Source organism: Pelobates fuscus, chromosome 1 (genome assembly GCF_036172605.1).
Source record: "Pelobates fuscus isolate aPelFus1 chromosome 1, aPelFus1.pri, whole genome shotgun sequence".
Classification (NCBI taxonomy): Eukaryota; Metazoa; Chordata; class Amphibia; order Anura; family Pelobatidae; genus Pelobates; species Pelobates fuscus.
Window position 1 is genome coordinate 418,211,695 of NC_086317.1, and position 11,965 is coordinate 418,223,659.

An 11,965-nucleotide genomic window follows, 5' to 3' on the forward strand; every position below is an offset into this window, starting at 1 on the left:
CATCCCCTTTTGTGGACTTTCATCAGGATCATGATGAAAGTCCACAAGAGGGACTGAAACGTTGATCTTTAAAATCAGCGATGGACATATTGGGACTTTTGGGACTACTGTCCCTTTAAGACTGTGGAGCATATTCCAGTATACTGCCTTTAATATTACATATGTATTTATGTGTTGAGTTTAACCTGGGATATGTATGCAGCATTCAGCTGGTTGTTCGGTAGAATCACTCCATTCATTATATTGAGTGATTCTACCGAACAACCAGACCACCCAGGAATAAGTGTGCCTCCTATTACAGTTTGCCACAATGTTGCAAACGGGTAATTGGCAATCAGTGTAATGTATTCTTTGTCCTCTGGGTGGCCGCCATTCGGGAAACAAACACGTGGCGGCGGCCATCTTAAACTACCGAACAGCGGTGTTTTGCCGTCGAGTGTCTGGAACTAAAATCGGACACTTGACTAGGCAAACACCGCTGAGACCTCCATACTTCCAGAAATTCGTATAGAAACTACCGAATGACCCGCCGTTCGGTAGAAAGAACCCCACAAACAAGGGAATTCATTCAAACCCTCTCCAGGCTCTATAACACAGGCAATTCGTCTGTTTTCATTCCCTTGTTTGTGACCGACCGCAGGGCCAAAATGCATGGAACTGTTTTCGGATACTTTACCCATGCGGTCGGTCAAATCTTTGGAACCTCATATCTCCCGAACTGTTCATCCGAATGACTTGAATTTTGGATATGTTGTCCCCCTGAATAAGGGCTATCCAGCAATGCTGGATTTAAAGGCGTACCCCCTGTTTTTGGGGTACATCCAGAACTTGGCTGGAAAAGTGTACCGGATAATTGGGTTTAATGTTATCTGAGGGGAGGGGATGTGTGGGCTGAACCATGTATGTGATTGGTTATTTTATGCCTCCCCCTGGGTGTGGCCTGTATGTGGATTATTGTAATAAAAGCCAGGCTGGATGAGCCAGTCGAGAGTTCCTGTTTTACCCTCAAAGTGATGTGTCGTCTCATTATTGGGGGGAAGGATTTATTGCATGCTGTTCCAGTTGACTGCTAGGAGTACAAGCCTATTCGTATGGTTCCTATTCAATGGTCTACAGCATTCATATGCTTGGGAGAATTTAAAGGTTTCTCGGATTCGGTGATTGTGGTGTCTGCCAGAGTGCTTGGAGTCCTCAGGAAGCACTAGGAGCATCCATTAACGGAGGTACCAAGTCGGGGTGCCAGGTGATCCGTTACATATATATATATATATATATATATATATATTGATACATTTCGTCTTCTAATTCCAAATATTAGTTCTTTCAGGGTAATTAAATTCTACAGTAAAGAATACGCACATGCAGACACAGACAATCTTACTGATGCACACAAATAGGCTCATTGACAGACAATCTCATTGACACACACAGACAAGGTTACTGGCACACACACAAATTTAGTACAGACAAACTCTGATACACACACAAGCTTACTACAGACAAGCTCACTGTCACACACACACGCTCACTACAGACAAGCTCACTGATGCACACACAGTCTCCCTACAAACAAGCCCATTGACACACACATGCACCCTACAGAAGAGCTCACTAACACACAGATTCCCTACAGACAAGCTCACTGACACACACAAACTCACTAGCAGGTGCACACACACAGAGGTTCCCTCACTAGCAGATGCGCGCGCACACACACACAGATGCTCGCTTGCTCACTCACTAGCAGATGCACACACACAAAGGCAGACAGTCACTGACACTGAGGCAAACATCCACACATACAGATACAGGCAGACAGTCACTGACACCGAGGCAAACATCCACACATACAGAGACAGGCAGACCGTCACACACACAGGCAGACCGTCACACACACAGGTAGACAGTCACACGCACGCAGACAGTAACACACACAGGCAGACAGTCACACACAGGCAGACAGTCACACACACACAGGCAGACAGACACACACACGCAGACAGTCACACACAGACAGACACACACACACAGGCAGTCACACACAGAAAGTCACACACACACGCAGACAGTCACACACGCAGACAGTCACACACACAGACAGTCACACACACAGTCAAACACACAGTCACACACACACAGTCAGACAGCAGTCAGACTGTCACACACACAGGCAGACAGTCACACAGACAGTCACACACACAGTCACACACACAGTCAGACAGTCACACAGACAGTCACACACACACACAGTCACACAGACAGTAACACACACAGGCAGACAGTCACACAGACAGTCACACAGACAGTCACACACACACAGTCACACACACAGTCAGACAGTCACACAGACAGTCACACACACAGGCAGACAGTCACACACACAGGCAGACAGTCACACACACAGTCACACACACAGGCAGACAGTCACACAGACAGTCACACAGACAGTCACACACACACAGTCACACACAGAGTCAGACAGTCACACACACCGGCAGAAAGTCACACACACAGTCACACACACAGGCAGTCACACACAGACACACTGACCTGCTTCTTACCTCCACATCCCTTGGAGCTCATGGAGGCTGGTTGTTGGGGAAGCAGGGACTCCTTCCTGCTTCCCATGCTGCAGTCAGCCAGGCCCCCGCCGCACCGCAAGCCCCGCCCCGCCGCACGCTAGGCCACGCCCCCGCCGCACACTAGACTCCGGCCATGTGTGAGCTGTGCCAGCCGCCTGGCTCCCCCTGCTCCCATGGGGTCCTGTGCGTCCGCACAGCTCGCACATGGCCGGCTGGGATCACAGGAGCCTGATCACTGAATGGGGCTGTCAGCCCAGCCCCAGGTGCCGCTGCCCACCGGGAAATTTCCCGGTATCCCGGTGGGCCAGTCCGGCCCTGCTAAGGTGACATGGGCAATCACTGGAGTTACAGAGGATAAGGACGTAGGTGCGGCTGCACTCCAAACTCACCACAACCGCACATTTGCCTGATCCCGGGGGAAGATGAGGTGTTGCCCTGGACAGCACGGGTGGCTAGAGTTGCTGCCGGCACCCGGATTGATTCCCCCAACTGCCTGCCCACTGGAGGAGCGGAAGCCCTGACCTGCCGAGTCTGTGGTGATCCTCGGTGGGCCCTGCCCCAGGTGCTGTGAGCCTGGTGCACCGGGGGGGTGTGGGCCTTTCTGGCGGACCAGTGGCTGGGGGAGGCGCACCCCCCCCCAAGTATGTGGCTGACCCCAGAAGGGACAGGGGAGCACACACTCCGCTGAGGCTTGAGAGGTGCTGGGGAGGTGCAAGGGGCGGATGGTTCTCGGACTCTAGGTGTGGGGGTCTTGTGAACAGTCTCTGCCTCTGACTGCCCACAGGGCCACGAAAAGCCTTGGCGGTGGACTGATTCAGAACGGGGAGGACAGATGGAGACCCGGCGCACTGGGGTCACACGGTAGCTGTGCCATGGACAGCCCTAATCTGATTACCACAGAATCCTTGGTTTTATGAATTCACTCCCTTTTTCTTTCTCTTTTTTCCTTTTTTGACGTTCATTTTGATTGCCCTATATATCTACGTTATAAGCCTGCCTAAGTAATTCTGGTAACAAGTTTTACTTCACCTAAAAGCTGTACCAAGAAAAGAACAGAGAATACAACAAAGGACAGACGAGACGAAGGGGATGTTCCCTGGTAATTCATCTCAGAAACACTCTTTATGCATGTTAAGTTTTTACTTATTTCGAACATTTGATGTTGGTTCCTTATTACCATGTTAGCTTACAATGCAAAAGGAATACACCGTCCATGCTATAATGCCCCTAGGGGCCAAAGATTGATACTACTTATTGCTGATACATAATAATTGAGTGCTGCATAATAGGCATACTATACTTAATACTTAATAACCGGATTGTTACATTAAATATTAATTCACCACAGCTTAAAAACGAATATGCCCCTTATGTTAAAAGTTTGACATTTTTTTAATTTTTTTTATTTATATACATTTATTTCATAGCATGCCTATGGTGCAATTAATAAGACATTGTAATAATGCTAATAGACATGATTTACTATTGCCTGACTGGTGCACTACCTCATAAGCCATATATGCTTACCGCACCATACGATTAAGCAATTATTTGAGCCCGTGTGAAACATATATAGTCTGTTTTTTGTTTTGTTTTTAGTAACTTTTCACATTTACAGTATATTTAGCAATGGTATACGCCTGATTGAGGCATTATATACTGAATATTTACATGGGTGCACCTTGGCCTAAAACTGAATATGATAAAAGAAGTGTATACGTGGTGACTACATTAGATATCGCTAAGTTTATATTATTTGATCTTAATGAATGTTATTTAAGGTTTGCGTTCAATACGCAAGAAAAATTGATTACATGTGGCTAAAAATTGGCTCAAGAAGTGACCAGCAGCGCATGAACACAGCACTGAACTTAAATGCTTAGGTAGTGCCGATGATTGACATCCTGTAAAATCATACTGGACCTCTGCGTAGGCACCAGCTTATTAATTAATTACTTTTCAGCACAATGAGCCTCTGCGCAGGCAACACTGCAATTAATCTTATAAAGAGCCTCTGCGCAGGCAACATCACGCTTAATCGCAGGTTTGCTATGTCTTTATGTGATAAAAATAAACATATTCAAAATAAATATATTTGGAGCAATACAAAAAAAAAAAGCTATTACATGTGACAGAGTACCCCCAGTTCAGAAATAAAAATTAAACTGTTGCCAAATAAAAGTGTTAACAAATTTACCATCATTCCTCATTATCTAAATAAACCAGATGTCTCACAAGGAATAGTCTTAAAGAATACCATTTAGAAATAGAAACATATGTCGAACAAGAGCTTCAGTAGGTGTATCTAAATATTGTATGTAGGGCTCCCAATATAGAAATATAGAAATAATTTTGAAACCCTACATTCCCTGAACTTGGAAGCTTCTAACCCTTCTTTTTCAATATGTGATAATTTAGTTTTGCATAGTGCTATGGTTGGCTGGTCAGATGAAATTCAAGTATGAAGAATGGATTACCAGCCAAATGCCAATACCATTTGAATGAACCTTGAGTGTCTCTCAGGGCAATTCCAGAAAAAAAAACACCAAATATGGACGGCTATTGGAACAGTAGAATGAGGTTTTATAAAGACCTTGTTTTTGATAGAGAAGGCCCTTATTTCATGGAAGGGTGGAATAAAATGCTAGATGGATTCTCGTTTAGTGCAATGGGATACATTGTGTCTAGACGAGAGGAACATTTACAAAATATTGATACAGATATTAAAAAATGGACGGATAAATTAAGTAACACCACTAGTCCAGATAATTTTAATGAAACTATCAAAGAAATCAACAAGAGAGTAGAAAGAGTAGAAAGAGAAGTCATATAAGTAAAAAGAAAGAAATACTTAAGAGACACTAATAGAGTTGAGCGGACACCTGGATGTTCGGGTCCAGCGGGTTCGGACAAACTTTGAAAAAAAATCAAGGTTCGTGATTGAACTTGACCCCGAACCCCATTGAAGTCAAAGGGGACCTGAACTTTTGGCCACAAAAATGCCTCTAGAAACATCCTGGAAAGGGCTAAAGGGCTGCAAAAGGAAGTAAAATGGGGGTAAGCGTAGGACAAGTGCCCTGCAAACAATGTGGATAGGGAAATCACTTAAAATAACATTCAGGGTATTCTCTTTCATTATTTAAACTGAGCTCAACTCCTGATGCATGGAGAAAAGGCCTCTCTGCTATTATGTACATAGTTTATACTAAGGAGGAGGCGGTGACCGTGGCAGTGTAGGTGTAAGCGGCGGTGGAGGAGGAGGAGGTAGCCAACACTGTTTATATATATATATATTTTTTATTTTAATTGGGGTAGCCCCCAAAATATTGGGACATACAAAAAAAGAAACATTTGCGGCCTGCGGTGCATTTCTTGCAGTCCCAATGCATGGAGAAATGCTCAACTCCTGATGCATGGAGAAAATGCCTTCACAAGCCTCTGCTATTGTGTACATAGTTTATACTAAGTCACCCATAGGTTGAGGAAGCGGTGACCGTGGCGGTGTAGGTGGAAGCGACGGTGGAGGAGGAGGAGGTAGCCAACACTGTTTTTATATATATATATATATATTTTTTATTTTAATTGGGGTAGCCCCCAAAATATTGGGACATATAAAAAAAGAAAACTGTTCGCAGAGCGACTGACCCGTGCGTGCTGCATCTAAAACTCCACATTGTCTGCTGCTGCTCGCACAGTCTCATGAGGCGGTGAGCGGGAAGGCCGAAGTTACGCTGCAGCACAGACAGGCAAGCAGCAGCAGGGTGAGAACGCCAAAAGCGCGCACAGACGATCCGCACTTTCTGCAGCAGCTCTGATATGTCTGAGTATACACTGTGGCATCACAAGGGCCACCCAGAACTGGCTTAACTCCCAGTTCCCAGAGGAGATCACCCAGCTCGTTATGCTAGAGCACTTTTTCAATGTGCTCCTCAACAAGAAGGCGACAACGCATTCGTATGTCAATCCGTATCAACTTTCGATGCCATTGACTGTGCCTACCATGGTGACCACGGGTAACGGGGAATCAGGGTTCGATTCCATACAGAGACTTTGACAAATGGCTACCACATGCAAGGAAGGCAGCAGGCGCGCAAATGACCCCCGACGCGGGGAGGTAGTGACAACAAATAACAATACAGGACTCTTTAGAGGCTCTGTAATTGTAATGAGTCCACTTGAAATCCTTTAACTCTGATCAATTGGAGGGAAGTCTGGTGCAGAGTCACTGACACCTGGATGTTCGGGTCCGGCGGGTTCGGATGAACTTTGAAAAAAAGTCCGGCTTCGTGAACTAACTTGACCGGGTGGGGGCCCTAAATACCAATAGGAGGGGGGGACCTATTGTCCTCCCCCTGGCCCCCACCCCTGAGCGGTGGGTGGGGGACCTAAAAATAACAATAAGGGGGGGACCTACTGTTCTTCCCAACCCCCACCCCTGAGAGGTGGGTGGGGGCCCTAAAAATGACAATAAAGGGGGTGCCTACTGTCCCCCCCGGCCCCCACCCCTGAGCGGTGGGTGGGGGCCCTAAAAATAACAATAAGGGGGGGACCTACTGTCCCCCGCAGCCCCCACCCCTGAGCGGTGGGTGGGGGCCCTAAAATTAACAATAAGGGGGACTTACTGTCCCCCCCGGCCCCCACCCCTGAGCGGTGGGTCGGGGCCCTAAAATTAACAATAAGGGGGGGACCTACTGTCCCCCCCGGCCCCCACCCACCGCTCAGGACGGCGGAACCGTAGCGGCACAGGCCGTGAGGAGGTATGACACCACCGTCCTCAAGGGGTTAACAATGATTGGCTAAATAATCCATTGATGGTTTTGCAAGTACACCACTAAGCTCTTTTAAAAACTTTTCGTGTATCTGACAACATATGACAAATTGAATGTATTTCACTGTGAAGAATCTATTCAGTTCACAAATGTCTGAACATAAATGCTAACCTTAAATAATCTTATATTTGAATGCTAAATCTTTTGTATAATACCATGGGTTGTGGACTGTGTTATTTTTTTAATTGTAATTAAAATGTTCTAGATTGTTTCTCTTTGTTTTTTAATCCATCTGATGTGTCTGCAGAAATATGCTACAATTTGTAAAATCGAATCTTTAATAAAGTGCATTTAAAAAAAAGTGTCAGAAAAATTATTTATTTTCCAATGTACTAAGACTATTATGCATAATACACATAAATAAAGCAGGCTATATTGATATTTCAACTGTCAAGATTGTTGGTGATTATTTTTTTGTCAGGAAAGCACAGTTGACAGTCATTTATAGATAAAAACAATGGAGGCAAAGTGTTTCAAATAAGTGAGGTAGATTTTTCTCCAACCTCTTAATTCTAAATGGTGCATTCTCATTACAATCTGTATGAGATTCACAGAGAATTATTTTAGCATCCTTAACGAGAGAGTTTAACAGATTTCTGAATTTCATAATTTTGAATCTTCATATGGGTGAATCACGAAACAAACCAAATGGCAATGGACAAGCCATGTTATTTAATTCGAGTTCAAAAAAGAGATGAGTGATGGGAAAAAGAGATGATTGATGGTTAGGGGACATAGTCACGGGTCAGTCACTAAGCGTCAATTTTTTTCACAGATCAATTGAGAAGTGACCAGTAGAGGAAAAAACAGAGGAGTGGTGAAAAAAACAATTCTTTGTTTCTATTCTATGTATTTATAATATATAACTATATATTTCCTTTTAAATGTTCCTCCTTTTTCCCCTCTATTGATTCTTTTCACTTGAATGATGAATCAAATGGTATGAAAATGCACCTTGGACCTTTTCTAAAATAGATTGAAATTCCGATCCATGCTGCGGCTGCACCTTGCAACTGTTTGGTAGATAACTCCCTAACTTGTTACTGTTTTGGAGTTGCCATATTTAAGGGTACCAAATTAGGCATCTGTTTAGTAGAGAGCTTATTTTTGGTATCCTTATGGCAATCCCTCAAGAATTAGGAAGCTATCTACTAAGAAGCTGAAAGACCAAAATTACAAAAAGCCCCTCCTTTTCGTAATTTTGGTCTTTTAGACAACTTTATTAATACTAAGTAAAAAATACGTAGTATTAGTAAATAAGGGATGCTATATCCTTCATCCTGTCCCTATTCGCGGTGAGGAGAGTAGTAGCATGTTCAGTACTGCCATCAGAATTTCTGGGGCCCTCTATATAACCCAGGAGTCTGCCCACAAGGATGCAGTGCCTGTGGGTAGAGTGGAAGTAATATGGATAGACTGGTTTCAGAGTGTGTGTCTATATAATGCAGTGTGTTTATAGTGGATGTAGAGAGTGTGTGTGTGTGTAGTGGATGCAGAATGTGTAGTGAATACAGTGTATGTGTAGTGGATCCACTGGTGGGAGGTGGGCTGGGATTGGCAATAAGTCCATGCCCCACTTTATTATTTACCTGCTGCCAATGGGTGGGTGCTGGGGGAACAATAGATCCACCAACCCCCATAAAATGTAGGGCTCCCTACTGTCACCTTGTTCATTTTTTAATAGCCCCCTAGATGGGGGCTGGAGGTCCACTCACAGACCATGGGTGGGGGCATGGAGCGGACACTATGTCCCACCCCAGTTAACTATTTTATTAGTTGTCCCACCATGAGGACATGAGAGACCTATGCCAGGTCTCCTTTTTCTGGTTTAGCAACTGGGCTACAAGAGCAGTTAGCTACTTCCTTGTAATTTTAATAAATCTTTTGGTTGGATGAACGAGTTGCCGAAAATGTGGACAAAAATGTGTTTGTCTGAAAATGAATGCCCGAGTCTCAATTGCAGGGTTGGCTATGTCTTCAGGTTACAAGCTGTTGTTTGACTACAATGCTTTACATTCTCATTAGAAACATAGAAACATCGAAACATACAATGTGACGGCAGATAAGAACCATTCGGCGCATCTAGTCTGCCCAATTTTCTAAATACTCTCCTTAGGTCCCTGGTCTTATCTTATAATTAGGATAGCCTTATGCCTATCCCACGCAGGGCCGTCTATAATATGAATAGGACCATGGGCAAAGAATTTTGTTGGGCCCCCTGGGCCCTGCGACCCTCCCTATCCTCCCTCTCCCCCTAATTACACCCAACCCCCCAATCACACTGACATACTGACACATACACACAGACAGCCATATTAAAACATTCACAGATACATACTGACACACACATACACTGACACACAAATATATACTGGCAGACATATTGACACACAAGGAACACTATCCTAGCAACCTACTTTTCTACCCTACCCTTACCTTTTGTGTCACTATAACCCACTCCATCTAGCATGTATGCTCATTGAGCAGGGTCCTCAATCAATCTGTTCCTTGTAAAGCGCTACGTAACTTGTTGGCGTTTTATAAATAATAATAATAATAATAACAATTGTCACAGTTAAATACTTCTGAACCATAGCACTTTCATTGATCATAACTTTATAATTGATATATATATATATATATATATATATATATATATATATATATATATATATATATATATATATAAAATACTCTTGGTTTCTTTTATATATATATATGCATGTAAGGTAAACCAACCATGTTCACATACTAAATAATACCTAATGTCACTTAGTATACCTACTGTTACACTTCATCTTGATTAATTTATCAGCCTGTAGTCCTCCAAATAATTACTGGGTTTGTTCTTTTTTTTAATTTGCCAAAAGGCAAATGTGTAACTTTTTATGCTAAATTTAAGTGGGTTGGGAGTTAATTATTTGGCATTGTAGCAATGCACATAACATGATTCATCTATGAATACATTGGTATCTGTTTTAGAAGCACTGATACTGCTGATCATTGCAGTTATTGTGATCTGTGCTTTTATTGAGCTTATGTAATCTTGCTGATCTTTGCAAATCTGTATTTTACCAAGCAGAATCCTTTGTGCTATTGTTCTATACCTTCATAGTCAAATTGTAACTATGGTGGTTAAGGATTAGTTAAGTATCAGCTTATTTATCGCATGTTGCAGTGTTTTTTTGTAAATCTCCTGAATAATAAGAGGTTTAGTCCATATTGTATCGAATTAATAATTCCAGACTGATTTATTTTGATATTTCTATTTCTCAACATACTACAGAGGTACAAATAGCATTGTGCAATAAGTTATCCTGGTTTCTTTACATGAGTTTTGAAAGTTGAAATTCTTACACTTGCTCCTTTCTGCAGGATTTGGTGGAGAGATATGTAGGTAGCAGATGTTGGAGGAGTTGTTGCATGCTAATTAACCCTGTGTGCATGTATCCAATAAAAAACAGAATTAACAGATTATCCTTATTTCTTTACATAATGATACATGCATGGTTTTTGCAAGTTGACATTCTTATATATTTTCCACTGTACATGTAAACTCACTTTTTTTTACATTCCTTTTTTTTTGCATTGCATGAGAAACACAGAATCAGTTAAATCTCAGTGACATAGCATTGTGCTCAAGAGTATGAAAACAATATAGTATAGTGCAACGTAACTTGTCACACCGTCAGCACCATTTTTTTGTAATACAAATAAACAACCAAAAAATAGTCTCGTGGTAACAATGAGCTAGTTATGCCAGAATTTTGGGCAAGAGTGAGGTCGGATAACTAAGAGGTAATTAAACTCAGGGTTATATGGTAGATACATATGAACATTTAGCATGTTAGTATATAGGCCATCATAGCAGGCCATCAGGAGTACATGAGAGAAAAACAGGACAGCTCTGTTCCTGACAGCAAGGGGTCAGCACACTTCACAAGGTTAGAGTTCCCATAACCAAGGGAGCAGCAGGGGGCAGCTTGCCAACAGGGAGGTTGGAGATTCACCCTAACAACCTCTGGTCATGTGAGTGCCCATCGGGTCTACCCCATGCCAATACCACTAGAGGTTGATGAACCCAGGGCGAGCATCCATGGGCAGGTGGTGAGGAGTCACTTCTACTTCTTTTGAAAAGGCTGTACAACTGAACGACCACCAGAGATTACTTTATGCACAAATTAATTTCTGTACTTCAGCTGGCATCCTTGTAAGTGCAACTGGGGCACAAACTGTCAGAATCGAAATGTTGTGCTAAAGCTATGGTACGGTTAGTCCTTTTATTCAATAAAACAAGGCATTTTTATTGTCATTTTATTTTAGGTCATATATAATTGAGGGTTTTATCCATGACACCAAGCCATTCTTCTTTGTTGCATAGTTCTTTTCTTTCACATTGTAAAGTTTGGTTTAAATTGATTGATAGTTACAAAACAATATTAAAATTGCATAATATATCTCAGGACAAAGAAAAACTCAAATTACAGATTAAATAAAAACAAAAGAATAATACAGATCTGAAAGTTCAGAGAGATTGGATCAATGTAGCTCACA